The 17,097-nt window shown below is 44.4% G+C and overlaps 1 protein-coding gene across 5 annotated transcripts in view; it reads right to left on the reverse strand.

The window, feature by feature from the left end:
• RALY (RALY heterogeneous nuclear ribonucleoprotein) overlaps positions 1–17,097 on the reverse strand; it is an 81,606-nt gene that overhangs the window by 47,888 nt on the left and 16,621 nt on the right. Inside the window, exon 1 of one of the 5 annotated variants that reach the window (XM_037733200.1) lies at positions 12,744–12,762. The exons of the other annotated variants lie outside the window; for them this stretch is intronic. The gene's annotated coding sequence lies outside the window, so the exon portion shown is untranslated. Of the gene's footprint in view, positions 1–12,743; positions 12,763–17,097 lie in introns of those variants that run through there. 5 annotated transcript variants of the gene reach the window in all.

Below are 17,097 nucleotides of genomic sequence, written 5' to 3' on the forward strand. Positions count from 1 at the left end.
AAAAGGAAAATAAAGCAAGGTGAAGTCTGTTTTAGACAAAATTGTCAGGAAGAGGCCTCTCCAAAGGGTGACATCCACAGAGACTTGAACGACATGAGGGGGTAAGACATGAAAAGATCTGAGGGAAGAGTGTTCTAGGGAGACAACAGCAAGTACAAAGGCCCTGTAGTCTTGGTATGTTTAAGGAACAAGAAGGCTAGTAATACAGCTAGAATACAGTCATAAGGAGAATGAGGTACATACTAGAGACACAAAAAAGAATTTGTTCTGTATTTTACATATGAGAAAACTAAGGCTCAGAGACTAGGTTACTTGCCCAAGATCAAAACAAGTCAAATGGTAGAACTGGGAGTGAATCTCAGGTCTTCCAGACAACTCTAAGTCTGTCTCATTTGTGGCCCAGGCTCCTCCAGGTTTAGATAACCTGGATTCTAGCTGATAAAAACTTTCAAGCACTCTGAGATTTATTTCAGGTTTCTGTGCTCAGCTCCCTCCTCTGTTGAGTGAGGATGGTAGAGAAATCCCTATCTATTCATTCCCAGGAATGTGGAACAGAGCAGACTCTGGAATAAAAATAGTAGCATATATCAGCACTGATGTAAACCTTTTATTTGTATTAACGCATTTCATCTTTACAACAATCTTGTAAGGTTGGTGTGTTATTTTACTAATGGGGAAACGGAGGCACAGGGCAATTAAGTAAATTTGTTCATTGCACAGCTAACAGATAATGGAGCTGGGATTTGAACCCGGAAGTCCAACTCCAGGGCTTGCCCTCTTAACCTCACATTACACGTAACAATTTTCAAAAGCAGAAGAAAGCAGGAAACATGTTCTCTTGTTCTAGTTTATATGGCTTAGAGTCCCCCATCCATCCATACCCAAGCCTGACATCCTCTCCATATACTTGCAGTCCAGGCTTTTTACTCACTACAAATTGAGTGACTCCGGAGTCCTTCAACCAGGTGGTTCCAGAGGCTTCTCTAATCTCTACTGTTAGAGATTAGATAACTACTTTTATCTAGATTAGATAACTACTGTTATCAAAGCTCTGATAATAACAATAGCTATTTAATAGGCATTTACTGCACAGTTGGAAACAGACTAGGTACTGGCCTAAACACTATTTTATTTCAGAGGGAGTGAAAGTTGCTCCAAGTCATGAGTGAAGGGATTCTGGGGGGCAGGCTCCAGGCCTGGAACAAAGCAGCAAACACAAGGAACCGAAGGATCTCTGCAGCTCTAGATCAAAGGACAAAAGCAAAGGCACCAGGGAGTCAGGTGGTAAGCATACTGGACTATCGACACCTCCAATCAACCAGTCAACAAACTCAATTCATCTTCTATTTCCCAGCCTCCATGATTCAGAGAACAGCATAACCATCATCCCAGGTACTTAGACTCCAAATATTCATGCTCTCAACAACTTTTTCTCTCCTTTCCCCATTCCCACAATTGCCAAATCCTTGTTGGCCGTTTTCTTCCCCACTCTGAAAGCTCTACATCCAAACCATTCTTTTTTTTTTTTTGAGACAGAGTCTTGCTCTGTCGCCCAGGCTGGAGTGCAGTGGCGTGATCTCGGCTCATCACAACCTCTACCCAACCCCAACCCTGGGTTCAAGCAATTTTCCTGCCTCAGCCTCCTGAGTAGCTGGGATTACAGGCACCTGCAACCGCACCCGGCTGATTTTTTGTATTTTTAATAGAAACGGGGTTTCGCCATGTTGGCCAGGCTGGTCTCGAACTCCCAACCTCAGGTGATCCACCTACCTCAGCCTCCTAAAGTATTCTTTATTCCTTACTATGTCAACTTCCTCTGGGTGCAAGATCACATTATCTCTTGCTTGCACTACTGGAATATTTCTTAAAATTTATTGACATTACAAGGGCAGACTGTTACAGGAGTCTCTTCCCTGGTCTCTGTCTCACTAATCTCCCCCACCCCTCCTGCTCCAATCCATTAGACCCACACTGCCAGACTAATAGTTCTAATGCCACTTCCCTGCTCAAAAAAAGTCATGGCTCCCAGTCACCTTAGCCTTGCTCTTAGGTATGCTATGATCTGGTCATCATCCACCTTACTTTCTACTGTGGACTTTCCAGCTCCCATATTTTGTCCATACTGGTGTCTCACTGGAGTCACCATTCTTCATTTATATACATTCGAACCCTTCTTAATTTTCAAGGCCTAGTGAATCTATGATGTTATCCTAAACCCTTTTCTCACCACTCTCTCTGCCATGTTCTTGAAACATCTCCAGCTTGTGGCTATATTCATTTCTGACCTCACCATCAGCTAAGGCCTCAGGAATACAGTACCCATTACCCTTCTTCGTAGAAATTCCTACTTTTTCTGAAGAATGGACACCTAGTCAATTATAAGATTTCCTTTTTCTTTTTTTTTTAAGATACAGTCTCACTCTGTTGCCTAGGCTTGAGTGCAGTGGTACAATCTCAGCTCACAGCAATCTCCATCTCCTGGGTTCAAGCAATTCTCCTGTCTCAGGCTCTCAAAGTAGCTGAGATTATAGGCGCATGCCACCACATCTGGCTAATTTTTGTACTGTTAGTGGAGATGGAATTTTACCATGTTGGCCAGGCTAGTCTCAAACTCCTGACCTCAGTCTCCCAAAGTGCTGGGATTACAGGCATGAGCCACCACACCTGGCCAATTATAAGATTTCTGTTTCCGTTCCCCTACTGAGTCTGGATCTATCTCCCAACAAGAGACCCGAGTTCTAATCTGCATCTCAGATTCCTCATCTGCAAAAAGGGAATTCCTATACTGCCAACAAAGAGATTTGATGATCACATGTTTTTATCAATGTGATAACAGGTAAGGAAAAGGGCAGAGTTAGAAGAGTTCCAGCCAGGTCTTTTATAGTTCTTCTTGCAAGCTGAAAAACAGAGCATGAATCTTCTATCCAATTAGTCAAAAAATATTTCCTGATATTAGCTGTACTGGTTGGCTTTGCTGTGTACATAGCTCTGAGTGAGAGGTTATGGAGGATGCACAGATGATTGAGAACACTCCTTATCCCTAGGCACATAGCATTCAGGGTAGAACTATGGTGTCCCACAAAAAATTACTAAGACTATTAGGGAGGATCCAACAGTTCAAAGAATGTTATGTATTGTCAAAGTGGATAAACAAATCAGTCTGACCTAGGGTTATCTCAGAAGCTTCACAGAAGCAGCAAAGATTTAAGCCAGGCCTTGATGCAGGGTGACAGAAAGACATGGGCTGCTACTACTGTGCCTCAGGCATGAGGCTGGGTGTTAAAACTATTAATCCTTATGATACATTGTGAAGTAGGTGGTAACGGCCCATTTTACAACCAAGGTAACTAAAGACAGGTGAGGCTAAGTGTGCCATTCAAGGTCAAACAGCTAGTAAGCAACAGAGCTAGAATCTGAATGCAGGTCTGCTTTACTTCCAGAGCCTATACACTCTCATGATCTGCCTTACTTTATTACATAGCAACATGAAAGAAGACCAGATAAACTAATGTTCTTTCCATCCTCAAAATTCAATGATTTGAATGGGGGTTATGGGAGGAGTAGGGGTTGTGTGCTCACTGCTGCTATGTCTTCTCCATAAGATTGTGAGCTTATGACAGGATTAGCGTCTTATGGACCATCATATGGGTCTTGGGTTATGTAGGATTAGGGTCTTATGAACTATCTGCCAGGATCTCCATCAGCCTAATTATCTGACATGTGAGTAACTAAAGGAATAAACAAAACTTGCCCAGCAACTCTTATTCTGAGGACTAGAAGTCAAGTCCAAAATCTCAAGCTCCTTATTCAGTCTCGGCCCCAGTATCTATACCAAACAACTAACTAATGTGTTAGCTTCAGATGTCCTTTTCCCATTCTTGTTTTCACAAGTTATGGGAGATGTGAGCAGAGAAAAGGCAGGAAGCAGAGAAAAGAGAATAGGAAAGGGGTGAAGGGAGAACTGGTAACAAAAGAGACACCTGAGCAGGTTTAAAATGGCCTAGGCTTTGGAAAAGATCTTTTTCCTTCTGGTACCAGAACAAAGAACTTTTATTTAAAAGAGAAGCAGCAGGAATTCCTCTTTATAAATGTTAAATGAAGGGAGTTTGCCTGTCCAAACTCCAAACTAAATCTGCCAACAAGAGGTAATGTGAAGTACTTATCGACAAGCTCCTCAGGGCTCCCACCCTCAGTCCTCACTATTGCCCTGCCCCAGCCCAAACTCTGCCTGGTTTAGGCTGAAGCCTGCTGAGGTCAGAAGACAAGCAGGTTCTTCCCCTTGTCACTGCTTCCTCCTCTACCAGAATTACTCCAGGCTAACAAGCCCTGGGAGCATATCCTTTCCCCAACAGCTCCCCGTCATGAAAGCTTTGTTGAAAAACTTTCCTTATGCCCCCGCCCCACCCCCACCAAAAAAAAAAAAAAAAAAAAAAAAAAGAAATCTACTGCTGGAGGCTGGGGAAAAGAGCCAGGAAGTGAATGAAGAGTGAAAATTACGAGAAGCCTGGGTCTGGACATCAAAGGGTGGGGAATCAAGCAAAAGGTCTGGGACAAGAAAAAGGGAGCATTCCTGGGGTGGGGGTGAAGAGATTTGACAGAAGAAATTATCTCCTAAATTTGTAAAACAATTTTTTTTTTAAATAGCATGTCCCTATAGAACCCTTGCGGTTTAGAGTAAGCAAGCTATAGGACCTACAGGAAGACTGGCTGAAAGAGGTGTTGGCCAGATGAGGTAGCTCACATCTGTAATCCCAACACTTTGGGAAGCAGAGGCAGGAGGATCACCTGAGGTCAGGAGTTTGAGACCAGCCTGGCCGACATAGCAAAACCCCGTCTCCACTAAAAATACAAAAACTGGCCAGGCGTGGTGGCTCATGCCTGCAGTTCTAACTACTTAGGAGGCTGAGGCAGGAGAATCACTTGAACCCAGGTGACAGAGGTTGCAGTGAGCCGAGATGTTGCCACAGAAATCCAACCGGGGCGAAAGAAAAAGACTCCATCTCAAAAAAAAAAAAAAAGGTGTCATTGAAGGGGTATCTTCCTCAGGAGAGAGGAAGAGAAAGGGAAGCTGGGTTCTCTAGGCCTCTGGAGTGGCAACCACACGCAGGGAGTAAAAGACTGGCATAAGGCAAAGGCACAGGGCAAATGGCCCTTATCCCACAGGTCAATTTGCCAATCTATTTGATAGTTGTGTTCCAGCTGCCCCCAACTTCTCAGGCTCAAAACTGGTTCAACCCTTCTGTAAAGATTGCTTATTCCAGCCTTGACTAAACCGCATGGTCTTATAGTTCTCCCAGATTCCTCCCTTCACAAGAATACCTGACCTTGATTCTTGTGACTGGCTCTATTGTATGGTTGCCTATGCCAAGGCATAATAAAACAACTGGCTGTGTTGCTGTGGGAGTTTAAAAAAAAAAAATGACCTCACAACATAATAGAAAATATAACCAGGACACAAATTGGCTCAGTAAAAACCCTCCCCTACACCCAAACAAAGACAGCTGTCAGGATGCCCAGTGTATCAAAAAGCAGGCCCTACAGGACAGCTGGTTTCTTTTTTTTTTTTGAGACAGAGTTTCGCTCTTGTTACCCAGGCTGGAGTGCAATGGCGCGATCTCGGCTCACCGCAACCTCCGCCTCCTGGGTTCAGGCAATTCTCCTGCCTCAGCCTCCTGAGTAGCTGGGATTACAGGCATGTGCCACCATGCCCAGCTAATTTTTTGTAGTTTTAGTAGAAATGGGGTTTCACCATGTTGACCAGGATGGCCTCAATCTCTTGACCTCGTGATCCACCCGCCTCAGCCTCCCAAAGTGCTGGGATTATAGGCGTGAGCCACCGCGCCCAGCCAAGGACAGCTGGTTTCTTAATGACAGGTGACATTAGGGGTCTTGAGCCCAACCCATGTTCATGTAGGAGAACATAATGCATGCCATAAATAAACGAAACTCAACCTAGGCAGTCTCCAAGCTGCCTGGAGGAACATCCACAGACTACAACAGATGTGCAAGACAATCATTCTTGCCTCTGCATTTTCTGGGCAGCTAACAGCATTTCTCCTTTCTCAGCTGAAGCTATCTCCAGTATTCCCCTCCTCCTTTCCTAGAAGAACCAACCCTGCAGGAATTATCAAGGGAGGCATAAGTAATTACTGTTTTCTTTTCTCCATGCTAATGAGACAGTTGGATGGTTCCCCTTCCCCCTCTTGAGCTGGAATTGAGAATCTAAAGCTTTATAATCAGTAACCAACACACCAAAGCTTGGGCCAGACACTCCTCTGTGCAATTGAGACTGTGTAGAAAATGGCTTTCATGCTCCTGATGAGACCAGAGCTGGAAGGGCTCAACCATTTTACAAAAAGGGAGGTAAGACCAGAGCAGGGAGGGGAATCTGTCCAAAGTCAAAGAGGGAAGTCAGTGGCAGGTCCAGAATCAGTCTCCTTATTGTCAACCAGGCCACCTCTCACCTCACTCAGACTACATATAGTACAGAACAACTTTAGAGGGAACTTCAATGTGAAGGCTGGAACTGCAAATTTCAAGCTCCCGTATCAGTTTTTGAGTATTCAAAAAGCACTGACAGGCCAGGTGTGGCAGCTCATGCCTGTAATCCCAGCACTTTGGTGGGCAGATCACCTGAGGTCATCAGGGGTTTGAGACCAGCCTGGCCAAGATGGTGAAACCCTGTCTCTACTAAAATTACAAAAAAAAAAAAAAAAATTAGCCAGGCATGGCGGCACGCCATCTGTAGTCCCAGCTCCTCAGGAGGCTGAGGCAGGAGCGAGACTCCACCTTAAAAAAAAAAAAAAAAAGCAATGACCATGCTGTACCTGCAGATGTAGTAGGCTCAGTCCAAGAACTCCAGTTCCAGGGTAGAGGGCCAGGATCTGAGAGATGATGCCAATTTCACTCAAAAATTAAAATCATAAGTGGATGGTCAGGCAAAATTGAATCTATGAATTATAGTAGGGATTCAGCTCAGTTATGTAAAGATTATAGAACTTCAGATCTGCTGGATAAAGGAGCTCTTGCCCACACTGGGCACTGGGACCTCAGTCTACTAATCCAATCCCCTTAGTTCACAGATGAAAAAATTGAACCTAGCATTATCAAGGGCTTTTACTGAAGAGCACCCAAGTTAGCAGAAGGACTTAGGGATGCTCTAGCCCAGAGCTAGCTAGCCATGGTCAGAGAAAAAGGAAGACATAGCCTCTGGGGAAAGGAGCCAGCATTTGCAAATGCTGTGCTAGGAAGAAAACGGTTCTAATTTTTAAGCTGAAATAATTTGTAGACTCTAACAAAGCTTATTTTTTTAACCTGAAGACTGCCTCCCTATCACCTTCTAAAGTCCCTTGCCTCTCTCACTTCAGGTGGGATTCGGCAATTCAAATCCAGTTCTCAGACTAATTCTGACTCCAGGCAGGAAATAAAACAGTCTTACCCCTAACTCCCATCCCCTAACCATAAGGCCTAGATACCAACTCTTCCTCCCTGTTATTCTTATACCATAGACTGACTGTGGGGCTCTTGTGATACACGGCATCTGGTGAGTGCTGACCACAAGGCTTCACTTTCTAGAGTGCACAAAATTAGGTGCTTTATTTTATAAATGGGCTCAGTTCCACGTGACACCCCCTGCCTTAGTCACCCGCCTAAGACTTCTGCCCACCCCCCGGGCCCCCAGAACTAAGCCCAGTTCTAAATCCAAGGCCAGGTCTCCCCACCAGCCTAGATGTCCACTTGGGTTTGCTGCTCTCTCCACCCTTCTGCAAAAAAGGCAGCATACAGCAGAAACAACTAGCAGACAGACCTAGGTTTAAGCCCTGGCTCTGCCACTAAAACTGGTTATCCTTAGTGCTATGCCACTGTTTACCTGTCTGTCTCTTCTACCACTCTTCTCTACTTGGAAGCAAGAAATATTTAGTTGTTTTCCTTATCCTCAATGAGTCAGTCATTGCATACTGAATGATACTCTCTAAAACTTAAGTTCTCACATCTATAAAATGGTGATGAAATCGCCTACCTCAGAATAGTGAAGATAAATGCAAGGAAGAAAAGTATGTAAACTACCTAGACTAGTGCCTGGCCCTTAGAAGCTTCCTCTAAGGTATCGTGGATTCCCAGGGCCAAAAATTTGTCTGTACTGAATTACACTGCCCATCCTGGAGACATCATGCCTTGCTGACAGGGTCTGTTCCACTCTAGTAAATCAGATTGACTGCCAGTTCCTGAAACCCTACCAATAAAAACAGCTAGAGATATGACTATTCTCCTCACAGTTGAACGTAGTGGATTTCAAGCAAATGATCTGTAAACATATACTATACTGAAAAGAGAGGAGAACTTTGGGGGGGGGGGAAAGCTATGCTATGAAATTGGAGCTTATTCTAGATTGAACAGAGAGGGGAACTTTGGGGGCGGGGGGAGCTATGCTATGAAAACTAGAGCCTTACAGAAGAAATCCCAAGTCCCAAAAAGTGGCTGAAGATACCTGTACTGGAGCCTACAGAAGGGCCAGAATCATTGAATGAATTGCCTTAGGTCACGTAGTAAACTGAATGCAGAAATGGGCTTCCAACTCACCACTGTGGTCTCCCTAGATGGTGCTTTTTCCATCCTTCAGGGCAGATCCACAAGGAAAAAGGAAGTAAGGAATAGGAGGCTCAGTACAGTGGCAAGGACAGGCACATAGGGATGTCAAGCGGCACTTACGCAGTTTCTGGCTGGTAAAGGTGACTGAGGGACACAGTCAGCCTTTAGTTCCATAGGGGCCTTATGCGCTCTGGCAGTTGAAGGGCAGAAACAAGTTCAAACTGGCCACAACAAGTGTCAGCAGTTATAGAGGGGAAGAGTAAAGGGTGTCTCAAAGTAACAAAAGCCCCTTCAACCACAACATAGCTGCTTTGAGTGATGCTTCTACCTACCCATCCCCAACTTCTCAACTCATACAGTGTTCCAGGTTTTCTATGGTATCTGTCTTTTCCATTAGAGGGTCATCAAACTTACAAACTAGGTGTGAGATATAAGGTATAGAGAAGATATAGAGTAAGAGCTCTGTCCAGGCTGTACGTGGTGGCTCCCGCCTATAATCCCAGCAGTTTGGGAGGCCAAGGCAGGAGATCACTTGAGCCCAGGAGTTCGAGACCAGCATGGGCAACCAAGTGAGACACTGTCTTTATTTTTAAAAAAAAATTTTTTTAAAGAAAAGAAAGATAAGGCTGAGTATGGTGGCTCATGCCTATAAACCCAGCCTTCCACTTTGGGAGGCCAGGAGTTGAGGACCAGACTAGGCAACAGTGGGCTAGATTTAGCCCACTAGTTTGCTGACACCTGTTCTAACTAATCTGTCTCCAATCACCTCCGTCGCCTAATCCATTATTCCTATCACAGTCCTGCAACCTCAATGGATCCTGTTTGCCTACGGGATGGTTTAAACTCTACCCTCATTCGTCCTCTACCATATCCTTTTCCTGTAGACTATACTCCAGTCACAGTGAGTTGTAATCTGGCCCTCACGCTGTTCCCTAAAATAGGCAATGACTTTCTCCATTCCTCTGCCAATATTACCTACTCAGAGACAAGTCCAAATGCCAATACTTGGGGGATGTCTGCCAATGACTCCCCAACCCCCATGGGAGTTAATCAATCCATCCTTACTTTCCCTGACTAGCTTCCTTCCCAGGTAATCTGTCTAGCATGTCCTCCACATATTTGTGTTACAGTGAACCTTCACATGTCTATCTGTCCTAATTTACTGGGAGTTCTTGAAAACAGGAACTATGTCTCATATGTCTATACACTATTTTCAGAACCTAGAATACAGTGGGCACTCAAGCTTCCTATCTACCAAATATCATATATAATTTGTATATATATGGTTGTCCCTCACCCATCACTACCTCCCCACTCCTCCACAATTCTAAGTTTCTCAAGGTCAGGGACAGCATCTTACTCAACTCGGTGTCCCTTGCAGTACCTAACAGAGCACCCAGTGTCTGCCTACTGAACAGGCTTTTAGGCTGAGTAGATTACGAGAACATGGGATCTTTGGTTCTAACAGAACTGTGAGATAACTCACAGCATCAAAGAATCCTTCAGTCTGTTTCATGGACTGGCCCCTAACTCCTACTCCATCATGCTTTTGGGTCTGGCCAGGTTACCACTTAAGGCAGAAGCCGAGACCAGGCAAATCACTAGACTGCCAGATTGCTCTTGCCTGTGCTGCGTTAAAAGAACTGAGCTATGTGAAGAGAAGAGGAATCCTTTTTTTTTTTTTTTTTTTCTTTGAGACGGAGTCTCACTGTGTCGCTCAGGCTGGAGTACAAGTGGCACGATCTCAGCTCACTGCAACCTGTGCCTCCTGGGTTCAAGCGATTCTCCTGCCTCAGCCTCCCAAGTAGCTGGGATTACAGATGCCCGCCACCATGCCCAGCTAAATTTTTTTTTCTTCTCCCACCCCTACCAAGACAGAGTCTTGCTCTGTCCTCCAGGCTGGAGTGCAGTGGCAAGATCTAGCCTCACTGCAACCTCCACCTCCCGGGTTTAAGCAATTCTCCTGCCTTAGCCTCTGGAGTAGCTGGGATTACAGATGCATGCCACCATGCCCAGCTAATTTTTGTATTTTTAGTAGAGATGGGGTTTCATCATGTTAGCCAGGCTGCTCTCGAACTCCTGACCTTGTGACCCGCCCGCCTCAACCTCCCGAAGTGCTGGGATTATAGACATGAGCCATCTTTCCCTGCCTAATTTTTTTTTTTTTTTTTTTTGAGACAGAGTCTCACTCTGTCGCCAAACTGGAATGCAGTGGTGCAATCTCAGCTCACTGCAACTTTCTCCTTTCAGGTTCAAGTGTGATCCTCTTGCCTCAGCCTCCCAAATAGTTGGGACTACAAGTACGTGCCACAATGCCCAGCTAATTTTTTTGTATTTTTAGGAGAGACTGAGTTTCACCATGTTGGCCAGGATGGTCTCGATCTCTTGACCTCGTGATCCGCCTGCCTTGGCCTCCCAAAAGTGCTGAGATTACAGGCGCAAGTCACTGTGCCTGGCCTTCTTTTAAAAATATTTTTAGTAGAGACAGGGTTTCACCAACTTAGCCAGGCTGCTCTCGAACTCCTGACCTCAAGTGATCTACTCGCATCGGCATCCCAAAGTGCTGGGATTATAGATGTGGGCCACTGCGCTCGGCTGAGGGATCCTATTTTCAGACCTCCTTTCCCTGGCCTCTAACTGATCCTAAGTACTAGCCCTCAACTGACCCCCAATTCATATTTAGTCCTAGACCAGAAGAGAGCCTTCTAACAAGTACAGATCCTTAGTTCCCCAAGGCAGGTAATTTCACTGAGGGAAAGGCTGCAATTCAACCTCACCTGAAGAAAAAACTCAAAGATATGTGGTAGAAATCATTAGAAGCTCCACTTCTGGATGCAAAGGAACCTCTATTGAGATTAGGAGTCCTGGGCAAGCCTGTAGTCCACAAGCACGGCTATCCTACCTTGGGGAATTTGTGGGGTTGAAGACTAAATTGCTGATTTAAAAAAAACAAAACAAAAAAAAAACATCAAAAGAAATTTACTTCTAAACCCAGAACAGAACAACATTCCATCTGGGTAAATGAGCTTGTCACAGGCATGAGGTACTTCACATATCTGCCATTCAGGATTATGGCTGTCAAGTTTTAATTAGGGTAATTAGAGTTAAAAATGTAATTTCATTTCAGGGGTATTTTGAACAGATTCCATTAATTTCTTTCTTTAAAAGAACACAGGAAGGAGGGGCAGTCTGTGTGGAGCAAAGAGGATTTTGCCATGAGAGAAGCAATGCTATTTGCCTGGTCCAGAAGAACTTTTAAACCACTGCCAAGAACCACAGCACCTCTGCAGGTGGCCCAGAGGACAGAGGGCTGCTGCTCTTCAGGCTTCCTCCCTTCTCCCCCACAGAAGTCTAGAAATAAGTTTCAGTCAGCACTTGCTAATAAATTGATCTCCTCCCCACCTGCTGCTCCTGCATTACTGCCATCCAACGGCTACTATTACAGCCTTAAACCTGGCAAAGGATAAGGGCTCAGAGCAATCTGTTTTGCCACACTTTAGGTGCTGCTCTAGTGCCCATCCCTTTAACAAGAATTCCTGTACACATCTTTATGCTTTTGTTTGTGCTGGTTCCCTGATCTGGAGTGCCCTTCCTAGCTTAACTCTTACTCTTCACTCTTCCTTCAAAACGCAGATCAAAATTACATCCCCTAGGAGAACCCACATTCACCCCTCTGGAATCTGAGTCCCTTATACACTCGTCTATTAAGGAACGTGCATTAAACTATGGTTTGTATCTTTGTCTGACTCTGAGGCTAGATTGTGAGGTCATCTAAGAATCCCTAGCACTAACACAAGCCCTGACACACAGGAGACACCCAACAAATATCTGTTGAATGAGCAAACTACAGGGGGAATTTGGTCTGACCACACCGGCTGCTAAGCATGTTAAGCCTGCAGGTTCTCCAATGCCTAGAAACATCCAGTTATGAATCCCTTCCCCCTCTTTGCACAAGGCCAGTTCAGAAACCTGACTCTGCACTCCGCAGAGAAGAAAACCCTCCCACTGATCCCAAATGATGACTGATCTCTCCCATTAGAGCCTGCTCACTCCTTAGGGAACTTGGAAAAGAGATGAGAAAGCAAAAGCAAGCACAGCATCCCATCCCTACAACCCCCACCCTCCCCCACCCCCTACTCCCCACCCCATCTCACCACAGGTTTTAAATAATTTCCTCCAGTCTTTGAATGGCTCCAGGGAGACGGCCACAGCCGGCCTGAGCTCCAGTTCAGTCTGTAGAAGGGTAAGTGAGGGCCCTGGTAGAAAAGTTGATCAGCTTGGAATTGGTGTTGCAAATGCTCAGAAATGTATTAATAGCATAGCATAATAGAGATTACACTATATGACAATGGGCAGGCAAGTCACTTCAACTTTTCTGAGCTTTAGTTTCCTTTCCTTCCTATGCCAGTAGGTTGTAAGGAGAAATAAACACAATGAGACTTAACTCAGTATTTAACATTTAGTAGGTATTCAATAAGTGATTTTTCCATCTAAAGAGGGGGCCTATACTATGTACCTAGCATCACACTATGTAAGAGTTTATAAAGGTGAGGAAAACACATTAAACAGGGATACAAGTTAACCATTTCTCCATTTGCTCAGGGTAGCCCTGCCTGCTGGTCTCAGGGGAGGAGGGCTACACCAGCAGAACTGCTGTATTGACAAGTATAACCAGATCCATTTCACAGTAATCATTCTCCCTACCTAGGAGCACTACTCCAGCCTCCTTCCAGGCTCCCCAGGCCTGGCTGCAGGCCCATATTGATCCATTTCTAATTAGGAGCCATGTCAGTGCTTTCTGGCAGAAGGTCATGGCCTAAGCTGCCTCGCTGGCCTATGACCAAATGCCCTAAAGTGCCCTGCCCAGGGCAGATCCAGAGAATGGACACCGTGAGGCAGAAAAAGATCCCAGACTAAACTTATCATAAAGCAGTATGAAATTTTAGAACTGAAAGGGTCCTTTATGAGCATGGATTTTTAATATTTCAGCAGAGAAGGCTGAGGTCCAGAAAAGAAACTTGTCCTAGGTGGTATCAGAAGATAATGTAGATCTTTTTACTTCTAGTTCTTTCCTCTAGGTAAGTGTTTCCCAACTTGGCTACACAACAGAAGGACTCAGGGAACTCATTAAAAAACATCAGTTTCTATGCCTGACCCCAGGGATTCTAATTTGGAACACATGCAATGGCTTTGGCTCTCTTTTGCTAAGTATGGGATCGCCTTCCAATAGACGTGTTCAGGTTCAAACTCACCTTGGGTCAAAAATAGTAACATTTGGAGGTACTCCACTATTGTCTGATCCAGTCCTCCCCTACCCATCATTATTCTAGGGGCCTGAATCCAAAGGATCTATCATAAATGGTTCTAACTTCCTGTCTGCTAGCTTGGCGGTCAGCAAAGAGCACTTCCTTTCAAAGCTAGTCTGAAACTAAAATGTCTGTTATGAAGATACAGAAACCTAACGGGTGGTAGTGATAGCACCTGGAGTTAAAGAAATGTGGAAGATGCTGTGGTACTCAGTGTGTGGCATCTGGCACGGGCAGAGATGTCTGAGTATGTGTGGGCAAGTGTGGCGGGCAGTACTTGTGCATATATGTAAGGGATTGAACAGTGTGGTGTCTGAGATAGGCTTGCAGATACTTTTGTAGCACACACAATTCTGGGTAGAAGACAGTGGGATGGGGTGTAAGAGCGTAAATGTGTGTACATAAAGGAGGAGGGGGAATAGATGACTTAAAAGTGTAAGGGAGATACGCTGGATGTGTATAGAAGAGAGGACATATATGTGCCATCATGACTCAATTGTGTGTGTGTGTGTGCACATGTTGCAAGGCACTGAGCCTGTAGGGATGGGGAAAAGTGTGTATCTGTCTCTGTATGGCCTATACACCTGAATGCATGAGAAAACACATCCATGAACAGTTCTGACTCATCCAGCCCTGGCTTTGCCTGAAGGCTCCTACCACTCAAGGGCAGACCTATCTGCAGAAATTTCTCATTAAAATTGACATTCTGACAACTACAAAAAATAAAATGATAATGACACCCCCAGCATTGTGGGAGGTTAAAAAAAAAAAGTCAATGCCAATAAAACACAAGAGGCAGATGAGAAGCAATTATGCCCCAATTACTTCTCAGCTTCACAAGGGGAGATGTTATTTGGAGTTAAATATTGTATGACTGATTCACATCTCCACCCCAAGACTTGGATTTCTTGGGTTACCTAGGAAGAGGGCAAAAAAGAAAAAAGTATGTAGAGAAAGGTAAATAAAGGTTTTTGGTTTTTCTTACAAAGGACTGGAGAAATGAAGAGACAAAAAAGGGAAAGATTGAGAACAAAAAATAAAAGGCAAAAAGGTCAAAAGAGGTAGGAAGAAGGGAAGAATGGGAAGAAAAGTTAATTTCCTTTAGGCTGGCCCAGAGATTTAGCACACATTTAGCAGAAATTCTGAATGAGGGAGATGGGTAGATTAGCAGGTGGAGCCTGACTTTTGTACTTCCTCATTACTTTTACTCCAACCATTCCCTCCATCTAGAATGTTCTTCCCACCATCTCTGCCAACTGAACTTCTGAATCTTTAAGGACAAGCTCAAATGCTACAACTTCTAGAAGCTTCCAAGATTTCTCCCAGTTAGTGCTCACTCAAGAATTCCAGTAAATTTCCAGAGCACTGTCATATTTCATCTGTAACACTTAACAACAAACTATACTATGAGTATCAATGCATATACATTTCCGTAATTCATTTTGCAAGTACTATTTGTGCCAAGCCTACTCCAGAGACAGAGACACAAAGGAAATACAGATAAGTAGCACGCTATCCCCTGGCCTATAATGTCTCAATCTAATGAAGGAGGAGTTAGGTGTGACAAAGCACTAGAGTACAACTATAGCAGTCCTACAAGTCAAAGGGCCTGCTATAAATCCTGTACTTTATTTGATCAAAATTAATTCTGCTTCTGTAGTGATCAGGGAAAGCTTCAATGAAGAAGTGGCATTGGAAATGGTATGAAAGATAAATAGGAGTCTGTCAGGTAAAGGGGACAAGAAGATAAGGGGATTTCTACTTAGGGGAAATACAGATGCTGCTCAATTTACAACAGGGTTACATCCAAATAAGCCCATTGTAAGTTGAAAATATAGTCAAAATGCTTTTTTTTTTTTTTTTAAAGACAAGGTCTCACTCTGATGCCCAGGCTGGAGTACAGTGACACAATCAAGGCTCATTACAGCCTCAACTTCCCAGGCTCAAGCAATCTTCCCACCCCAGCCTCCAAGTAGCTGCTGAGACTACAGGAATGTCCCATTACGCAGGCTAGCGTTTTTGTTTTTGTTTTTTTTTTTTTAAAGAGATGAAGTCTATGTTGCCCAGGCTGGGAAAATGCATTTAATATACCTAATTTACCAGACACCCTAGCTTAGCTTAGCCTACCCTGAATATGTTCAGAACATTAACACTAGCCTTCAGGTGGGCAAAATCACCTAACACAAAGCCTATTTTATAAGACAGTACGGAATATCTCATATCATCTGCAGACTAGTTGTATGAGTATTACAAGTACAGTTTCTACTGAATGTGAATCACTTTTGCACCAACATAAAGCCAAAAATTAGTAAGTCAAACTGTAAACCAGGGACTACATAGTCAAAACAAAGTCATGATATAGCGTGGCACATCCAGGGAACCTTTTACTGGACAGAAACACAGGTAAACACTGGGTATTAAGCACTATGCTGCTGACAAAAAGGCAGGAAAGTGATATGGCACCAGGCTGCATGAGGCTTGCGGCCAAGGCCAGAGTTTAAATTTTATCCTTTACAACTTGGGGTGGGAATGGAGAAGAGGAGGGAACAGTTTCAAGGTGTCTAGTCTCCCTATTTTAGATGCCCTACTTTTTACTGCAAGTCCCCTTTAAAAACAGAGCAAACAGGTTCAATCCCAGGCTCTGTGTACTGCAGTAGCATTACAAGACTTTCTCAAGAAGGGCAACATTAAGAAAAAAATGAAGGATTGGGGGTGGGGGAAGATGCAGAAGAGAGATAGGTAGGGCTCAAAAAGAAAGGTAGAGCAAAGAAAAAAGAAGAGAAGAGGCAAGGAAGGCATAAGGAGGGATAGATCTTGGCCCCGAGGCTCCTTTTTGCTGGGCTGTCTTCTACATCTTTCTAGGCAAAAAAATAAAATAAGGTCAATCTGATGCTAGTGACAGAAGGAGACCCTTTGCACAAAGAAGAGGCTCAGCACATTACCACCTGCCACCTCCCTCAAACTTCCGCCACCTCATGATGATAGGGCTGCACCAAGAAGCCTTAGCCCAGCTCTACCAACCACCCCAGGCTATGCCAGAAGCCACTGCCCCATGGCCAAAGAGTGTGTGAGGCAGGAACACCAAACAAAGGTCAGGAGTTTGAAGTAGGGCCAACCCAGGACCCATGCTGCTTTCATTTTTTTTTTTCTTTTGCGACAGGGTCTCGCTCTGTCACCCAGGCTGAAGTGCAGTGGTGCAATC

Source organism: Cebus imitator, unplaced genomic scaffold (assembly GCF_001604975.1).
Source record: "Cebus imitator isolate Cc_AM_T3 unplaced genomic scaffold, Cebus_imitator-1.0 Scaffold18, whole genome shotgun sequence".
NCBI lineage: Eukaryota > Metazoa > Chordata > Mammalia > Primates > Cebidae > Cebus > Cebus imitator.